Source organism: Elephas maximus, chromosome 2 (assembly GCF_024166365.1).
Source record: "Elephas maximus indicus isolate mEleMax1 chromosome 2, mEleMax1 primary haplotype, whole genome shotgun sequence".
Classification (NCBI taxonomy): Eukaryota; Metazoa; Chordata; class Mammalia; order Proboscidea; family Elephantidae; genus Elephas; species Elephas maximus.
The window spans coordinates 17,925,087-17,944,269 of record NC_064820.1 but is presented as its reverse complement, the minus strand read 5'-3'; the positions used below and the strand labels follow the sequence as shown (position 1 = coordinate 17,944,269).

At 42.9% G+C, this 19,183-nt stretch overlaps 1 protein-coding gene across 4 annotated transcripts in view; it reads left to right on the top strand.

Moving 5' to 3' along the window:
- Window positions 1–19,183, top strand: part of ANKH (ANKH inorganic pyrophosphate transport regulator) — a 169,871-nt gene that overhangs the window by 73,237 nt on the left and 77,451 nt on the right. The window contains exon 1 of one of the 4 annotated variants that reach the window (XM_049861335.1): window positions 480–1,453. The exons of the other annotated variants lie outside the window; for them this stretch is intronic. The gene's annotated coding sequence lies outside the window, so the exon portion shown is untranslated. Of the gene's footprint in view, window positions 1–479; window positions 1,454–19,183 lie in introns of those variants that run through there. 4 annotated transcript variants of the gene reach the window in all.

The window sequence follows — 19,183 nt, the reverse complement described above, 5'->3', positions numbered from 1 at the left end:
TTTCCATCCTCTTGTTGTTTGGTGGTAATGGCTCCAAGTCAGTGGCCAATTGCCATCAGATGCCACAGAACATGGACAAGGTTTCTGTGAGCAAACATGAAAACCCAAGCTTGGGAAAGAGTGACGCTCGCTGTGGTGTGTGATGGGTGAGATGGGGGTGGAGGGGAGACTGGGCCAGGCTTGGGTACAGGTATCACCCAGCCACGTAGTATAAGGCCCACGTTGTTTCTGTGCACGACCCTCTAGTCCCATCCCTCCAGAGCATGAGCAGTGCAGAAAGGGACCCATGAGCACACAGTCCAGAGGACAAAAGCAATTCTATTTCTCTTGCCTCACCTTGTGCCACAGCAACGTGTGTTTCTTCAAAGTCCTGGAACAGCGTAGTGCTAAATGCAACCTTAACACAAGTCCCAGGAAAGCAGACTGGTCCATTCCAAGCCTGGGGTTTCAAGTCTTCAGGTCATGGCTGTTAAACAGCAAGCATATTATATGGTTTGTACCAAACTTATTATCCTTTCATGAGAGAAAAGAATTAAACTGTACCTTAAGAAGTGCTCGGCTTATGGGTGTCAGCCTTGAACCACAGAACATTTCCAAATTAGAGCAGTTAGTAAAACCGTCTGAGAGCGGGGAAGTTATCTTTAAACTGATATATTATTTCTAAAAGCAGTTCTTTGCCTCAACTGCCCTTGACCCCACTCCCAGATGTCCTGGCTGGTCCTCCCACATCCTATAAAGCTGAGTCTTCAGTTCAGGTTCAGGCCCATTGCTGCCCAGCTCCACTTCCTCCTCTCTGTCCACCCCTACTACAACTACACCAGGGATTCATAGTCAGAGCTGGGCCCAGTGAGCCCTGCAGGTTGCAGTGCCACCTTGAGTTTCCCAGGTCTCTTCTAATGGCTAAAATAAGTGTGCTTCGAAAGAAGGTTCTGGAACAGGCCAGTTCTGCCAGTATTCTTACCAACCATGCTTTCCTGCCCTGGACTGCTGGACTTCGTACGTCCACGCCCCACGCATCAACTCATCTACATCCTCCGGGATTTGGTTCTCATCCATGACCACAGATCGTAGTGATATTTGTGTGTATCCCAGCAAACGTTTGTCATCAGATAAGTGTTGGCTTAGCAAACACATTTGCTTTGCAGGCTGAATGGATCATTGGTTAGCATTACTTCTTCCACCGAGAGAAAAACATTTTTCCTCCAGTGGGCGGTCGCCCTGTGCATTGTTCAACGGTCAGCAACAGGGAAATTGAGCAATAACAAGTCAAGACCAAGAGGCCTTGCTGCCCCGGGAGAGATCAAATGGGGCAGGAACCACTTCTGCCAGGCCTTGCTTCTGCCCTGCCATAGCCACCCAGCTATCTGGGCCGCAAGATGCCACCTGCAGACTTTCAGGACAAACTGACTTAGGATCGGGTTTCACCCAAGATAGAGGAGATGAGGCAGCAAAGGTGAGGACAGCCACCAAGGCTCTTTTTTGCCAGTAACCTGTCCTTCCGTGCCACTCTGTTCCTCTGTTCCTGCAAGTTTCCTGGCTCTCACTGCTGGCCCTTTGCCTGTTGGTTCTGCCTCTGTCTCCCCTGGGCCTCTCTGGGTTGCTAGAACCTCTTACCCTGCTGACCTTCAGGAGCTGTGTTGCCAGATAACCCTTCATCTCGCCATCCTCAGATCCCCTTCAGACCTTCCCAGGAGGCTCTGCACAGGCACGACCCCTTTGAGGCTGGGGGATGTCACGGACTGAAATGTGTCCCCCCAAAATATGTAGTGTAAATCCTAACTCCTACACCTGTGGTTATGATCCCATTTGGGAATGGGTTTTCTGTATTATGTTTATGAGACAGGATTAGTGTAGGGTGTGTGTTGAGTCAATCCCTTTTGAGATATAAAGGAGATTAAACAAGCAAGCAGAGATGGGAGAAGATAGATGCCACGCCACGTGAAGATCACCAAGGAGCCAAGGAATAGAAGCTGAAGAGACAAGGACATTACCCCAGAGCCAGCAGAGAAAGCCTTACGCCAGAGATGGCGGCCTGAATTCGGACTTCTAGCCTCCTAAACTGTGAGAGAATAAGTTTCTGTTTGTTAAAGCCACCCACTTGTGGTATTTCCATTACAGCAGCGCTAGATGACTAAGACAGGGAACTGTCCGTGAATACTGGGCAAGCCAGCAGAAGGAGGGGGCACTTAGGGGCACGGTCTAGGGGTCAGTGGGATCCTGTGTACTCTTTCCTGCACAGGGGACATGGCCAGTGTGGGGTCAGTGTGTGACTGGCTGCCTGTGGTGAGCCCTCCTTAGGGTCTCCACAACTCAGAATACTCCTGTGGGGTTTTCAAGTCCAGAAACCTTTGCTGTCCAGCATAAGGCAGACTAAGTTTGAGGTAGCCTGAGTCTGGGGAAACTTCCTTCCCTATGCCTTCCATAGTTCTTAAACTTTGGTAAGAATGTCCTCCTCTTTTATTTTAGTCTTCATTGTAACAAAGTATTGTTTTATTGGTTATGTAATTTCCAGAATGGAGAGTCACGGGTAGTGTTTTCAGCCTGTGTTCTCAAGTACATGGTTTCAGGCAGTGACGCCCCTGCTGCTTTCTCAGCTGGAAACTCTTTCATTTAGCCAGTGTTTATTGACAGCCTGTGTAAGGGCAGTGGTGGTTCAGTGGAAGATTTCTTGCCCTCCACACTGGAGACCCAGGTTCAATTCCCAGCCAGTTCGCCTCACGTGCAGCCACCACCTGTTCGTCAGTGGAGGCTTGCATGTTGCTAGGATGCTAGACAGGTTTCAGTGGAGCTTCCAGACAAGACAGACTAGGAAGAAAGACCTGGTGATCTCCTTAAAAATGAGCCAGGGAAAACCCTATGGATCACAGCAGTCCAGCCCACAGCTGATCATGGCGGATGTCACAGGACTGGGCAGCATTTCATCCCGTTGTGCATGGGGTTGCCATGAGTCGGGAGCTGACTTTACAGCAGCCAGCAACAACGTTGACAACCTATACACGGTGGTGAGCCCAGATATACAGTGCCTTCAAGGAGATTAACCTGGGGCGGAGCATCCTGGAGACGGAGAAAAAACCGATCTTCTTACATCAAAATACATGTTGGCTCCTGCCCTTCTTTCCCACCAACAACACCGTGGGGCCTGGATCCGCGTCTCTTACCTGGGGTTCTATTACAAGAGCTGGTTTTCTTAACTCTGCTTACTTGCCATTCTAGTTCTTTAAGCACATTCCTGCCAAATCACTCTTTGTATACACGGCACTCACAAGCTCACAGTCTTTCTTACTGCCTATTGGATTCATCAAAACTCCCGTTGTAATGGGGACCCCACTCTAGGCACCTAACCTAAGTGCACTCCATTCCACCTCGCCCCCCTGAGCTGGCCTCGTCTCGCCCCTGACCCTGACCAGGCTGAACTCGGCACTCCCTGCAGCCCACTGCCCTCCTTTCCACCTACTCAGGGTTCTTCCCCGGTTCTCCAGCACACACAGCTTATACATCGTCTGTTTCCCTGCTAGTCACCACCACTGTTTAACATCTGGATTGTTTTTTACTTGTCCCACAGTGTCCTTGTAGCCTCCTTTCAAGCAGGGACCACCTCTTAAACCTATTTTATATGCCACAGGGGTCTTGCCTAGTGCTGTCTCAGGCACATATGGGTACTGAACAAATATTTCTTCTTTTTTTTAGTTAATTCTTTTGTTGTTGTCATAGTTGAAAATATGTACATCAAAACATACAACTTAACAATTTCTACACGTACAGTTCAGTGACATTGATTATGTTCTTCAGGTCGCACAGCCATTCTCGCTGTCCTTTTCCAAATTATTCCTCCCCCATTAACAGACTCACTGCCCCCTAAGCTCCTTATCAAATCTTTCCAGTGGTGTTGTCAGTTTGATCCCATATAGATAATTCTTTAAATGAGCACAACGTTGTAGGCATTCTTTACTAAGAAGCTGAAGTATTGTCTGGTTTAAAGACGACTTCAGGGGCAGAACACATACTTTTTAAACAAGTAGTGCCAGACAGGCAGGTTCCGCAGTAGCACCTGCGGGGAAGAGACTTGCTGGAGTGCCAGGTGAGGCTTGGGAGGACCCCAAGGTAGAGGCCCAGGTAGATATTTGACTTGAGGTGTGATTGAAAGCTGCTTTTAAAATGTAAAACCAGTGCTTCATTGTATGCACTATACACTTGTCTTTCTTAAGCTATCAAATTAATGAGGATAAATATTGAGTAATGAAAAGTTTACTTGATTTTGGTTACCTGCTACTGCTTTTGACTGGGTGGCTGAATCTATTCAAAACCAGTTTCTTTCTCTCTCCCTCCCTCCCTCTCTCTTTATTTAGCAAGGGAACTATGTTTATAAAAAGAAAACAAGAGGCGGAAAGGGTTTATTAAGGCTGGGGGAGCGTGGCAAGGGATCAGAGGGACTTGGTGTATAGAACGTGCTTTCAGAACTACTTCATTGAACTGATTCTTTGCATTTTTTATGTACTTTGCAAATAACTACCACAGTTGTTGTTCTTGCTGTCCCTGTCTTCCCCACTGACCAGAGAATCATCGAATCTCAGACAGTTTGGGTTGGCATGGTGTCTTAGCTATCTAGTGCTGCTGTACCAGAAACACCGCTTTAGGCAGCCCCAATCTCCTGGTTTACCTGAATGGCTGCTCCACCCTTTGAGACCCCAGAGTTCATGGCTCTATTATTTGAGACTGAGGCAGCTCTGCTTCCTGGTTCCTTGGCCTCTCGGCCCCTCGGGCCTCACCGGCACGTCTACCCTGGTGGGGCAAGTGTTCCAAAGCTCTTTAGCTCCACCGATCAATGCTCAGGGCACCCCACTCGGCCAGTAAACTTTAACCGAAAGGCACTCAGCTCTCCTGCTCCATGGGTCAGCTCTAGCACCATCTCACGCTGGTCTCCTGGTTCTGCTGCTGCCACTTCTCTGCTGCTGTTTCTGCCAGCAGTGCCATCTCCAGTGTAATGGCTCTCCTCACTTCCTTCTGGGTCCTCACCAGAATTGCCTTTGATGTCCGTAATTCCACCAACAGCCTCTTCAAGGCAATCTGGGCATTCACTATTAGGCACTTTAAAATTCTTCCAGCCTCTACTCATTCACAGTTTCAAAACCACTTCCACATTTTAGATATCTGTTAGAGCAGCACCCCACTCTTCCAGTACCAAATTCTGACTTAGTCGTCTAGTGTTGCTATAAGAAATACCACAAGTGGATGGCTTTAACAAAGAGAAATTTTTCCTCTAACAGTCTTGGAGGCTAGAAGTCTGAATTCAGGATATCAGCTCCAGGGAAAGGCTTTCTCTCTCAGTTGCCTGGGGGGGAAGATCCTTGTCATCAATCTTCTCTGGTCAAGGAGCTTCTTAGCACAGGGACCTTGGGTCCAAAGGACATGCCATTCTCCTGGCTCTTGTTTCTTGGTGGTGTGAGGTCCCCCATGTCTCTCCTTACCTCTCTTTAATATCTCAAAAGAGGTTGCTTAAAACACAACCTAATCTTGTAGAGCGAGTCCTGCCTCATTAACATAACTGCTGCTAATCCCACCTCATTAACATCATAGAGGTAGGATTTACAACACATAGGAAAATCACATCGGATGACAAAATGGTGGACAGTCACACAATACTGGGAATCATGGCCCTGCCAAGTTGACACACATTTTTGGAAGACACAATTTAATCTATAACACATAGTTACTTCTAGAACACTGAGCTCATCCAGCCACCCCAGAGTTAGAGTCCCTGGGAGTTTCAAATGCTTAGCTGCTAACTGAAAGGTTGAAGGTTTAAGTCCACCCCGAAGTGACTTAGAAGAAAGGCCTGGCCATCTGCTCCTGAAAACTCAGCCATTGAAAACCCTATGGAGCACAGTTCTACTCTGACACTCATGGGGTTGCCATGAGTCAGCATCGACTCAACAGCAGCTGGCTTGGCTGGCCTATATTCTCCACCAGATCACATGAAGGGTCCATATAGGTAGGACCCTGTTGATCAAGGAAGTAATTTTTGGCATGAATTTGCCCACAGGCTGTGGCCATTTTCAAAAGCAAGTAAATTCCAGAAGATTCTTAGAGTTGCTAGGGGTCTTTAGGACTAATATTCAGTGTGCCTTGAACCAAAACTACACCCAGAGGTCCCAAGGGGGACTTGAAGTTTTCTCATGTGCCAGGGGATTTGGTTTAGTTCAGGGACTCACCCATCCAACCATCATATCTCCAGTGTTCTTATTCGGAGGAGGAAAAAGGAAGAGAACGTTTGTGGTGTGCTTCTTTGGAACTAAGCGCTTTCACACTCATTACCTCAGCTACTCCTGAAATCTGTTGTTCTACAGGCAACACGTCTGGGTGAGTGTTCCTATTTTATAGAGGACTGTCCATCTTAGAATGGTGAGGCCATATGCCCAAGTCAACACAGCTAGTACCTGGGGAAACTCACATCCAAACCAGACATCCCATAGTTTTCGGGGCCTTGGCGGCACAGTGATTAACCATTTGGCTGCCAACCGAAAGGTCAGCAGTTCGAATCTACCAGCTGATCCTTGGAAACCCTATGGGGCAGCTCTACTCTGTCCTATAAGGTCACTATAAGTTGGAGTCGACTCAATGACAACGGGTTTGTATTGTTTTTTGGTTTGCTGGACTTAGAGGCCAGCGTCCCAATTCAGCCACTAAGTAGCTTTTTGACTTTGGGTAAATTATTCTCCATGAGCCTACATTTCCCCATCTCGAGAGCTGAGAACCCCTTCCTTCCAGGCATAACAAGAGGATGAAGTGAAAATAACCACTGCAGACCCCTGTACACACTTAGGAGGTACTTGAAAACAGTTGGACCTTTGTACAACTTTGCATATTTATATTGGGATGAATATGACAATAATTTAGGTTTCTACTTAGCAGTTCCTTTAAAATATGATTAAAAAGAAGAAAGAGAACCTATGAATAAGTGACTTGAGTCTCATTCCAAATCTATTTTAAGGTTCCACCCCTTTTCAAAACTTAGAGCCAATGTCAACAAATACTTAGTTTGTCTAATCTTCTCGTGGTTTGCATAGAAGGTGGATTCAGTGTTTGTGAAAGTTTCGACTTCCTGTTTTTCCCTGACCAGTGTTTTTCTCTTTGAATTCCTCCGTTTCTACATCAGGCAAGACTAGTGCTGGGTTCCATATGTGTTTGAGAGACCTAAAAATTAGATGATCTAAAAGTTTGTGTCATATTTATCTGTTTATTGTACTTTCGTCTTTACATGGAAGTAAGTAATTTATAGAGAAATGTTTTTCGTTCTGTAGTTTTAGAAAGACCGGGGGAAACTGATCCTAAATGCATTTTAACCTGCAAGGAGATATATTCTATGTTGGGGAACTGAAAGATGTCGTAAAGATTCCTTTAAAGCAGATTATAATACACTGTCAGTTATTAATTTTTCACAGTAAGAAAATATAACTACTCAAAGTCTACAGTTGTCATTGTTTTTAATCCTTACAATCCAATAAAAATAATCTGCACTTTGCCATTTTGACAGTTAGCAAATAACGTGTATTCTCAGTAAAATAGGAAGAAATGTTCACTTTGATTTATTAGTGCTAAGAAGTTACCATGCCAAACTACTGAACACTTCAGAAAGCTTCCGGATGAGCACTGCCTAGAACGGGAACTGCGCTTTTTCACCACGTCCATTCGGGCAGTCCAGCATGCGTTTAGAGTCATGGAGCTGGCGCTGAATGTGATGTGAGGGTGTTACATTGGCACAAGAGTGAGACTTGGGAAATCAGTTCTAACACTGAGATTTGAAATGATTCTTAGATAATGCAAATGCAGATATCTATCTGTTTATCACATATCTAGCTGGCTGATTATCTATAAATGAATTTAGATCTAGTTATACTGAAGAGACCCCAAGTCACATCATGACATGTGAAACATTTTTTGGGGGGGGAGGGGTGGAGGGCACAGTTACTTAGGGCAATTTCCATATGCCTTTGTCCAAACCCCCTTTCCACTCCTTTTCATCATTTAGTAGTAGGATCCTATTCTGTAGGACTTTTCTAGTTATTCTGCTGTGTTCATGTCCTAGAGTGTGTTTCAGCTGATAGTTCTGCGATGGGCCTTCTTCCCACCACTTTTTCCATATTCAGCTCCTTGAGTCTGTCATCCTTATCTCACGAAAGTATCCTAATATTTATGATAGCTCTTCAGTCAGTAACTGTTACCAAAAAAAGAAAAGATTCTGTCTCGTGATGACCCTGTGTGTGTCAGAGTAGAACTGTGCTCCATAGGGTTTTCTGAGGCTGATTTTTCAGACGTAGATTGCTAGGCCTTTCTTCTGAGGTGCCTCTGCATGGATTAGAACTGCCAACCTTTTGGTTAGCAGCTGAGCACTTAACTATTTGTGCCACCCGGGGACTCCAACTATTACCCAGAAGCCCCAAATTTTAAGGTTCGTGAGGGACTGTAAAAAAAAAAAAAAAAAATGTTCTGTTTGTGATAAGTTAACCGTCTGTGGGGCTGCCAGGTCTTGTGGATTGATCACTAAGGAGCAGGGTGCCCGGCAAATACACCATTACTCAGTCAGAACATTTGAGTGGATGAAATAGTGCCATGAATGAATAAGTGATGTAGAGAACACCGGGAACAGCGGCGATCACACGGCTCAGACTGATCGGAGATGGTTTCCTAGATAAGGAAAGGCTCTCAAAGGATGCGCAGGAGATGAGAGGTAGACGCTGGCATTTCAGCTGGGATTGAGGGATAGCACCGCAGGAGATTCAAAGATTGAGGACTTAGAATGATCTAGAGTTTTAACAAGGGCGTTATCAATCACCCTGTTAGGTTTTTAGCACTCCAAGAAGCTTTTCTGACTCCATCACCCCCACCCCTTTTCTGACTCCATAGGAAAAAAAAAATGCCCTTATGCTCTAAGCAGACTGTGCTATAGTTGTTGTTTTACCTGTTTGTGAACAAACCATGATTTAGGTGCTGAAGTGAAAAAAAGGTGGAAATCAGACATGAAAGGCTTGAACAGGTGACGGGATGGTGGGTTCAGCAGAAGGAAGGGTCCTCTTTTTGTGCGCAGACTTCAGGGTCTAGATTTTGGAGACTCGCAGCTGTCATTTGGCCAGGGCACAGCCTCCTGTTGAGAAGTGCTGGGAATTATGGACTTTTTCAAGAGAAATAACAGGCACTTCTGCTACGAGGTACCATTGCAGGGTGAGCGCTAAAATGCATGCCAGTTACATAGCAGCATTGACTTTCTGAGGTGGTTAGCTGGCTTTGCACCCTAGGAATTAGGCATTTCATTTATTTTGTGTGCAATGATAAGGTTGCCTTTTTTTTTTTTTCTCGCTTTATAAAAGTAACATATGCTCTTTATAATAAATAAAACAACAGAGAAGTGGGTAATGGTGGGCTCAAGCGTAGCAACCATTGTGAGGATGATGCAGGACTGGGCAGCATTCCATTCTGTCGTAATAGGGTAACTATGAGTCAGAACCGACTCAACCGCACCTAACAACAACAAAGAAGTTAATGATTTCCCCCCTCCTAGCTCTGCCTCTCCTAAAATAACCAATATTAATAGTTGGTATATGTCACTCTTCAGCTTTCTGCGCACACAAATATACTTCCCTATTTTGAGGGTCAGTCTGCCTTTTTCCTTTCCATTCATTCCTTTCTTTTTTCTTAACACACATGTATGTACTGTAATTATTTAACCTTTCCATATTAATGGACTTACAGAGTGCTCTCACTTTCTCCCATTGTAAAGAATGCTTTAATGAACATCTGTGTGTGCATGTCATTATGTGCTCGTCCTTTTATTTTGTTTGGCTATATTTCTTTATGTATTTTAGAGCCCTGTCATTGGGAGCATATTTATTATGGTTATGTTTTCATGCTGGATTGTCCCCTTAATCATTATATAATGCTCTTCTTTGTCTTTTATGGTGGATTTTGTTTTAAAGTTTATTTTATCTGAGATTAGTATTGCCTCTCCTGCTGGGTTTTGGTAACTGTTTGCTTGATATATTTTTTTCCATCCTTTGATTTTTAATAAATTTGTGTCTTTGTTTCTAAGGTGTATCTCTTGTAGACAGCGTATTGATGGGTCCTTTTTTTTTTTTTTCTTTATCCATTCTGTCACTGTCTGTCTCATTACAGGTGCATTTAAGCCATTTACATTCAGTAGGATTATTGGTAGGTGTGAGTTTATTACTGTTATTTTATAGTGTCTTTTTTTTGTGGTGCTGGTGTTTTCTTTGTTTCTCTTATTCTTCTGTGCTGAATTTCTTTTGCTTATGTATTTTTTTCTCTTTCATTTTTGTAGATTTTGTGTTTACTGAGACTTTGTTTTTCTTCTTTATTTTGATGTGTAGGTTTGTTAATTTTCTTTGTGGTTACCCTGAAATTTATGCCTATCTCTCTAAGTTTAAACCATTCTTTTATTACTTGATAACACCTTGACTTCCTCTCCATTTGAAAGTTCTATCCCTACACCATTTATTCCCTCTTTTATTGTTCTGACGTTGTTGTCATTTACAGATTGATGTCTCTGGTTTCTTGTTGTAAATCTTTTCGCTTTGTTTTATCGTCGAGAGTTCATTGTCTAGGTTGGCATCTGGCTGATGCTGCCTTGTGTGCTAGATGCAGGTTGTTGGGTCTCTAACTGAAGGACTCCCTTTAATAATTCTTGTAAGTTCGGTTTGGTTTTTACGTAGTCCCTTACTTTCTGTCCTAATTTTGCAGTCATATTTGAGCAAGAGCTTTGCAGGATATATCATTCTTGTTTGGCAGTTTCTTTCTTTCAAGATTTTATACGTGTCATCCCATTGCCTTCTTGCCTGCATGGTTTCTGCCGAGTAATCAGAGTTATCTTATTGTTTCCCCTTTGTATGTGACTTTTTGTTTTTCTTGAGCTGTCCTCAAGATTCTTTCTTTGTCTTTGGTTTTAGCAAGTGTAATTATGATATGTCTTGGTGTTTTTCTTTCGGAGCCTATCCTATATGGGGCTCCTTGAGCTTCTTGGATAGTCAGCTTTTTGTCCTTCATGATATTAGGGAAGTTTTCTGTCAGTAAATCTTCAATGATCCTCCCTGTGTTTTCCATTTTCTCCCCCTGTTCTGGAACTCTGATCACACACAGATTTTTGCTTTTGACTGTACCCCTCATTGTTCTCAGGGTTTCTTCATTTTTCTTTGTTCTTTTCTCTGATTTTTTCCTCAAAGTGGTATCCAAGGATTTGTCTTCAATTTCAGTGATCCTGTCTTCCATTGTGTCAAATTTGTTCTTAAAACCTTCTATTGCACTGTACATTTCTGAAATCTTGTGGTTTATCATTTGGGTTTCTAATTGCTGTTTTTGTATGATTTCTAGTTGTTTATTTATTTTTACCTTTTTTTCTGTATTATTTTCATGATTTCTTCTATTTTTTGTCTATCTTTTCCATAATTTTGTCCATAGTTTTCATGACTTGTCTATTTTTTCCTTATTTTTGTCTACATTTTCCTTTATCAGTTGAAGAACCCTGAATATCAGAGTTCTGAATTCGGTGTCAAGTAGTTCCAGTGCCTTTTCTTCTAGCAGAACGTCATCTGGTGTTTTATTTTTGTCACTTTCTGGACCCATCATCTCCTGTTTTTTTTTAATATGTTTTAATATTGTCTGCTGTCTCTGGGACATTCTGAATTTTTTTTCTTTGTTTATTGATTGTAGATTTGATTGTCTTGTCCTGCTTTTTTTTTTTTTTTTAATGATTATGTCTGGTCAGGCGGGCAGGGTGTGTTTTTGTTGTTTGCTCACCTGTGCACATGATACTTCTCACCACCTTGTCCAGCTGGGCAGGGCCAGTCATTCAGCTGTGGTGCAGCAGGGTGGGTCCAGCAGGGGTGGAAGGGTGGGGATGGGTAGTTTGAGGCATGATCTGGGGGCAATGGGGTGGGACTGGGGGGCAGTGCAGGGTGAGGCCTGGGGGACCACATTAGTACCACTCAGGGGCATGGCACTTGGTGCACAGTGCAGATAGGCAGGAGGGAAAGGAGATGATGTGATGTGCAAAGCTAAGTGGGTGGGTGAAAGAAGAGAGAGAAACAAAGGCAACAAAAAGAAGTAGAAAAAAATAAAGAGTAAAAGTAAATAAAATGGTGGGGCAGTAGGATTTGGTGGTGGGGGGGCAGACCCAGCAAGGCCATGTGCTGGTGACTCTCTAGCCAAGTGGTGTGACTCGGCCTGTTGAGAAGCGGCATGGATGGCACATGGGGCTAGGTGGGCGGGAGAAACAAAAGAGGGGAAAGAGAAGAAACCAACAAATAAAAACAATGAAAAAATGTGGTGGGGGTGCCAGCCATTGGGACAGGGCAGAACTGGTGGTGTTGAGCTGATGTCTCTCTTGCTTAGTGGCACGGCACGGCCCTTCAGGAAGGGGCAGAGGCAGCACAGGGTCTAAGTGCGAAGGAGAAGGAAAAGGAGGAGGGGAAAGATAAAGAAAAATATAAAATAGGGAGCTGGCCTGTGGGGGTGGGGCAGACCCAGGGAGGCCGTGTGCCAGAACATGTATACAGCACAGCCCACCAAGAAGTTGAGGGCAGTGCACAGGACTGGATGGATGGGAGAAAGGAAAGGAAGGGAGGGGGAGAGAGAGAGAAGAAAAATAACAACAACAACAGAAAAAAAGACAAAAACAAACAAATAAATAAAATGGCACTGAGGAAGCCGGTCAGTGATGGTGGGAGAAACCCAGGGAGGCTGCATGCAGTGACTCTCCAACTGAGCTTTGCAGAACAACCCCTTCAGAATGGGTGGGGACAGTACATAAGGCTGGGTGGGTGGGAGAAAGGAAAGGAGAGAGAAGAAACAGAAAAAAAAAAAAAAAACAAGAACAAAGCAAACAAACCAAAAAATCAGCCCATCAATAAGGGGAGAAGATGGCACACAGGGCTAGCTGGGTGAGAGAAAGAGAAGGAAGGAAGGGAGAGAGAAAAGCAACAAGAAAGACCAAAAAACAACATCAAAAAACAAATAAACAAAAAACAGACCACAAAAAAAAGAGCAAACCAAACAAACCAAAAAATTACAGCCTGTCAAGAAGGGGAGGGGATGGCACATGGGGCCAGCTGGGCGAGAGAAAGGAAAGGGAGAAAGAGAGAGAAAGAGAAGCCACAGAAAAAGTCCAAAAAACAATAAAAAAACAGCGCTGGTGGGGCCAGCTGCTGGGGGCCAGGCGGACCCCGGCAGCAGTGAACTAGTGTGTTTTCGGCCAAGCAACCATGGCCTGTTGGCAAGCAGCAGAGGCTGCAAAGAGGGAACAAAGATGGGGAGTGGGAAAGTGTGTATCCCTAGTTACCGGGTGCTCTGTCTCCTGCTGGGAGTTGCCTTCCTGTACTCCCTGCCCGAGTTCTTTGGCAGCCATAACCCAAGATGGTGAATCTGGCCACATTAACTGGTATGGGACCTCCACCCCATAGCTCTCATCATTCTGTGTTCTCTGTCAGTTTCTTATTTCGTTCAGTGCTTGATCAAGTTCTTTATTCCTTCATTTGGTACTTAGGGCTCCAGGATTGACATTTGTATCTGTTTTACTTAGTTTTTTGGGTCTTTGCTGCAGAGAGACGGCATAGTGCTTCTGTCTATAGCTCCATGTTGGCTCTGCCTCTTGTGTTTGGCTGTATTTCTAAAGGGAGTTTACTGGACCAAGGCATCGGTACACTTTTAATTTTAATACCTTGACGTGTTCCTTTTCCACAAGTTTATAGCAGTTCACACTCCAACACTGTATGAAATTTCCCATTACCCCTTATCTTCACCAATATTAGATTTTCAGTTCACACTCCAACCCCTTATCTTCCCCAATACTAGATTTTATCATTTATTTTAATTTTTTTAATTTAATGGCAATCTCATTGTTTCCATTTTTATATTCCTGTCTACTCTTGAGGCAAAGTATCTTCACATATGTATACTCTTCATTAGCAGTTCTCCTTCTGTGAACTACCTTCTCGCTAACAAGTTTTAACACTTGGTAAGACAAACATGCCCTCACCAGTCTTCTTTATCAAATTTGTCTTGTTTCTTCTTCTATATGAAGTTTAAAATCATTTTGCCCAGGGCCAAATGAAAGCCGAAATCACCAAAATTCTGACTGAAACTCTATTACGTTACAGATGAATTCAGGAAGATCTCAGGAAGACACTTAGTCTTTCCATCAAGTTTGCTCCTCCATTTATTTAGATCTTATTTTATGAACTTCGATAAAATTCTATGGTTTTCTTCATTTAGTAACTACTTGTTGAATTTATTCCCAAGAATTTTATAGCTTTGTCTCTTTTGTAATGGGAGAGAGGCAGGTGAGAGAGTCTAAAAAGAGACTAGACTGTGTCTTCAGAAACAAAGAGAGTAGGTTTTCCTTTCTTTGTCACAGGTTACTTCTAAATAATAAACATTAAGGAATTTTATGAGAAGACCAAGAAAGTAATTTTTCTCTTAACACACATCTGTATTAGTATCTTCCTAAGTAATGCTTTAAAATAACAATTTCAATGTCAACTAGTAAGATTTAGTACTTCTACTACGTAGTAGACCTTTTGCTTCAGGGTCTCTACTCTGAGTGGAAGTCTCACAGGAATTAGGTACAAAGGTTTAAATATTTAAATAACCCTGTTTGGGCTATGGGGTTTGTGTGTGTGTGTGTGTGCGTGCGTGCTTCAGTTTTCTTCTCTGAGTTTGTGCTAGGAGAGTTGCATTAGCCTTCAGCTGTCAGAAAGAGAACAGAAACTAAAGAAAACTCCAAGCCCACTACATATATTTAATGTGGTATCCTAGAACCACCGAAAGGACCCTGGGTGTAACCCTCATGGGCTCAGATGATAACCAGAGGTACTGCCCAACTGTTTTGGAATCATTAGGGCCTTGATTGGGGTTGTACTAACAGATGGCCTTGGGGACTTAGTCACCCATTTTAGGTAAGAGAGAATTAGAAGGTACAGAAGAGCAACATACTAAGATATTTTCACCGTTCTTCAGTCATCTCCCTGGAAGCTTTACCAAGCAGCTTGCACTACCACGCAGTCTTTGCCCAGACTGCAGGGTAGAGGTTGACCAGGCCTACACTTAACAGGTACAGTAGCATCATTAGAGGCCATCAGCCTACGCTTTACTCCTTTCAATGGGAATAGCCTCCAAGAAAATTTTAACTTGAGATACATTTTTATAAGGGCATTACAGTTTCCCAAAATGTATAGCTATTATATCATAATAATGACTTCCTTTAGTAATTACTTTTAATACTTTCTAAATGTCTGGAAATGTAACAAAACATTTACACGTGAGGATACGCACATCACTTCATTTGCTTTGTTATCTGATGATGATGGGGAGAGGTGTTTATCCCACCTGCATCCTTCCACCATCATCAGCGTAGTATTGAAGGGAGGAGGAAAGAGTCCAACTGGCTTCTGGTTTGTGCTGCACGGTGCATTAACCGAGTAACCTTGGGCAAGTCAGAGAATCTCACAGAGCCTCAGTTAGCCTCACCTACCCTGTTGTTGTAGCAGTGTTAGCTAAAACTAAGAAGATAAAATGTAAAGGCATGTTCGAGATTTTACAGTGCTGCACATGTGAGAGGTTGTTATTCTGCATGTGGCACGTAAACGTGTCTTGAATGAATTATTGTTCTCCATAAACAGATACACCTTCTTTGGCAGCAGCATCGTTCTGGGGATCAGAGGGTAAGGATGCAGATATCTCCTTCCACTGGGTCCCCTTCATCCCCTTGCCCATGTAGGTGAAAGCAGCTCTTCGGGCTACTCAGGTCTTGAAATACGGAGAGTCTGAATCATAGTGAATCTGGATTTACAGGGTGAAGCTCAGCGTGTGCATTTCCTGGAGCATACACACAAGGTCACTGTGAGCTGGAATCAACTCGGCCACAGGTTTCATTTTGGGGTTTTTTTTTTTTTTTGGTACTGTATGTATGAAATGGTAAGAATGATTAAAATGTATTTATTTTTCTGTTTAGTCTAGAGACTTTCAAAGCACCTTAATTTTACCCACATCATCCTATAGCTTATTGCTTTATCATATCACTTTTCTAGGAGAAAAATATTAGACATAAATCATGGCTATAGTTGTAAAATCGAAATAAATTCAGAATATGTAATTCTTAAATCCCTACTTTAGCTAATGACACCATTCGACTCTTTCTTAATTTGTTTGTGCCACAATGATAACCTTTGCTCTTTCCTGTATTGTGTTGTAAACAGTTTAATTCAGAAAGGTGATTCCACTTAACCTAGAATATGATAAATCAGGTCAATAATTAATAACAGCAGTGGTTGGGTGCACAGCAAAGCAAACACTGAGGACTGCATTGGCACAATTGAATATCGTCCATTTGAAATTTGGTGGATTCCTGTGCGTGTGTGTGTGTGTGTGTGTGTGGAATGCTGGTGACTCTTATTTTGTGCTGCAGTGTTTCTGTTACCCTTTTTAGTTATTGGCAGTATTACCGGTTCCTAACAAACTGGGCTCAGTAAAACTAGTCAAGCTGAGTGGACTAACTTGTTTAATGACTAATTTTAGCTTCTCACTCATATTCCTGTAAACAATCAGATTAAAAGCCCCAGGTCCTTAAAATCTTTCACAAAACTTGGTGTGTGCCCGTCACTGAAATACCAACAGCGCATCACAACTGAACCGTACACAGAAATAAATGACGCTATAGCAGCTGAGAAGCGAATAAATAAAAGCTTTGAACATGTTAAATATACTGGGAGGACGCGTGATGCTCTGCGTAAAAGGAGCTCGTAAGTGTTCTTGTCTGCATCTTTAGAAGGCCATTCTAGGGAGCTTCTCAGCATGCCCACCACACTGGTGATAGTCGAACAGGCGCCTGAACTTTGCAGGACATTCCACGTGGTGCCAGATTCGTAGGTTTCCTACGTTTCGCTGTGCTGTATAGTGCTGACTGGAGAACGTGTTGATACGATTTCATTATCCTCGTTTCCTTGGTATGGCTCAGATGTATGTCTCGCTCAGTTCATTCTCCACGTCCACATGGTAGTGCTTGTTAACATGCCTATTAAAAAAAGAATGTTTACTTTCAGTGTCTCTAGCATTTTTATAAAAACAGTCTTCAGCCAAAAGTTCTCTTTAATCTGATCAGCCAGTCTCCTTCATTTAAGGTAAATTGCCTTTAGCCAGCATTTGGCACTAACTACAATGCCTAATTCACAGCAAAAGGAGGGCTTGGCTCCAGTTTAATAGAGTGATGATGGTCAGAGTCCTAAGCTCTGAGGTCAAGCTGTGTGGAGTCTTCTCCCAGATCTGGGTAGCCTTGGACAAGTGTCTTAAGCCTCTCCCCACACCAGTTACCTCACCAATAAACCGAGAAATAACCGTACCTCCCTGACAGAGTTGTTGGGAGAAGTGAAGATCTTAGGATAGTGTCTCTCACAGAGCAAGCACTCAGTAACTGTTAGCTGCTTGTATATTTTCATTATCATTATAATCACGGTCTGTGGATTTCATAAGGTCCAAATGCAAATGGGCATTGAGTTTTCCTTCATTTAATATAAATGCATTTATAAATGTCAATGGAAGGCGACAGATGATATGTCTGAATGATGCGGTTGAGTCAGAAAAAGGCATGGAGCTTCTGAATCTCTCAGAGATCCGCAGCTAAAGTTAAGATACTGGAGTAATCAAGAAAAAAATACACTATTCCACCGCTTTGTCTGGGATCACAACAAAGGGCCCCAGACAGCGCAGAAAAACAATATAGAAGAAAATTCAAATTCACAAAAAGGACCAGACTTACTGGTCGGACGGAGATTGGAGGAACCTCCGAGACTGTGGCCTCTAGACACCCTTCTAACTCAGAACTGAAGCCACTCCCCAAGTTCACCTTTCAGCCAAATATTAGGTCTATCAAACATACAATAATACCTGTGAGGAATGTGCTCCTTAGCGCAATCAAGTATACGAGATCAAAAGGGTAACACCTGCCCAAAAGCAAAGATGAGAAGGCAGGAAGGGGCAGAAAAATAAGATGAATGGCAACGGGGAACCCAGGGGTAGAAATGGAGAGTGCTGGCACATTGCAGGGACTGCAACCAGTGTCACAAAACAATTTGTGTATCAGTTATTGAATGGGATACTAATTTGCTCTGTAAACTTTCACCTAAAGCACAATAAAATGTTTTATATATATATATATATATATATAAAACTAAGCAGAGGGTTGTATGGAGAGAGAGTTAGTAAAATGACTCCCAGAATCCCAGAGTTAATCTGTTATTCTAGACTATCGTTTATGGAGTTTTATTTGATAAAAAGTCATTGTAAACTTAGTTCTGAAATGTAATTGAGATATTAACCAAAAAATTTCTGTCATTTGGGGACCATAGGTCTTTGTAAGTATAAAGACTTAGTAGGGAATGTGGGAATTTCAGTGATAGTAAAGACTGAGCCGGCCATCAAGATGCGGAATGGGCAAAGATTCTTCAGTGGCGTGAGAAGCTTTGGCTTTTTGTTGTTATTGATATTGTTTGTTTTGTTTTGTTTAATAATATTTTATTGTGTTTTTGGTGAAGGTTTACACAGCAGTTTAGGCTCCCATTCAACAATTTCTACACAAGGTGTTCAGTTACATTGGTCACGTTCTTCACAATGTGTGAAGGTTCTCTTTTTCTCTGTTCTGGTTGTTCCATTTTCATCAGTCTAATTTTCCTGCCCCATTATGTTCTTATCCTTGTTATAAAGTAGTTGTTGACGATTTGGTCTCGTACAGGTGATTTTTTAAAGAAGGAGACCTTTAGTTTTCAAAGCACGCTAGAATTTTCAGAGTAATGTTTCATCCTTGTCAAGTCTCCCACCACCTTGACAGTTAAGTTTAGCCAGGTGAATAAGCATCATATTTAAATGAAAGATCAGGAGGATTTGAGGAGGGTCCTTTGACATCAAAATATATCCTTAATGCACTAATACATTTCCAGATAAGGAAACCATAAAGTAAGGTGCTTTTCATTTCCCCTAAAATATTGAACAAACTGACTGCAGAAAACTGAATTAGCCATCTAGTGTTCTGTTGGTCGGAATTGACTCGACGACAGTGGGGTAGTGCTCTGTTTGGTAGTCCATCCCTATTCTTCATGGAAACTCCTCTCCAGGTACAGGTAGTGACAGAAAA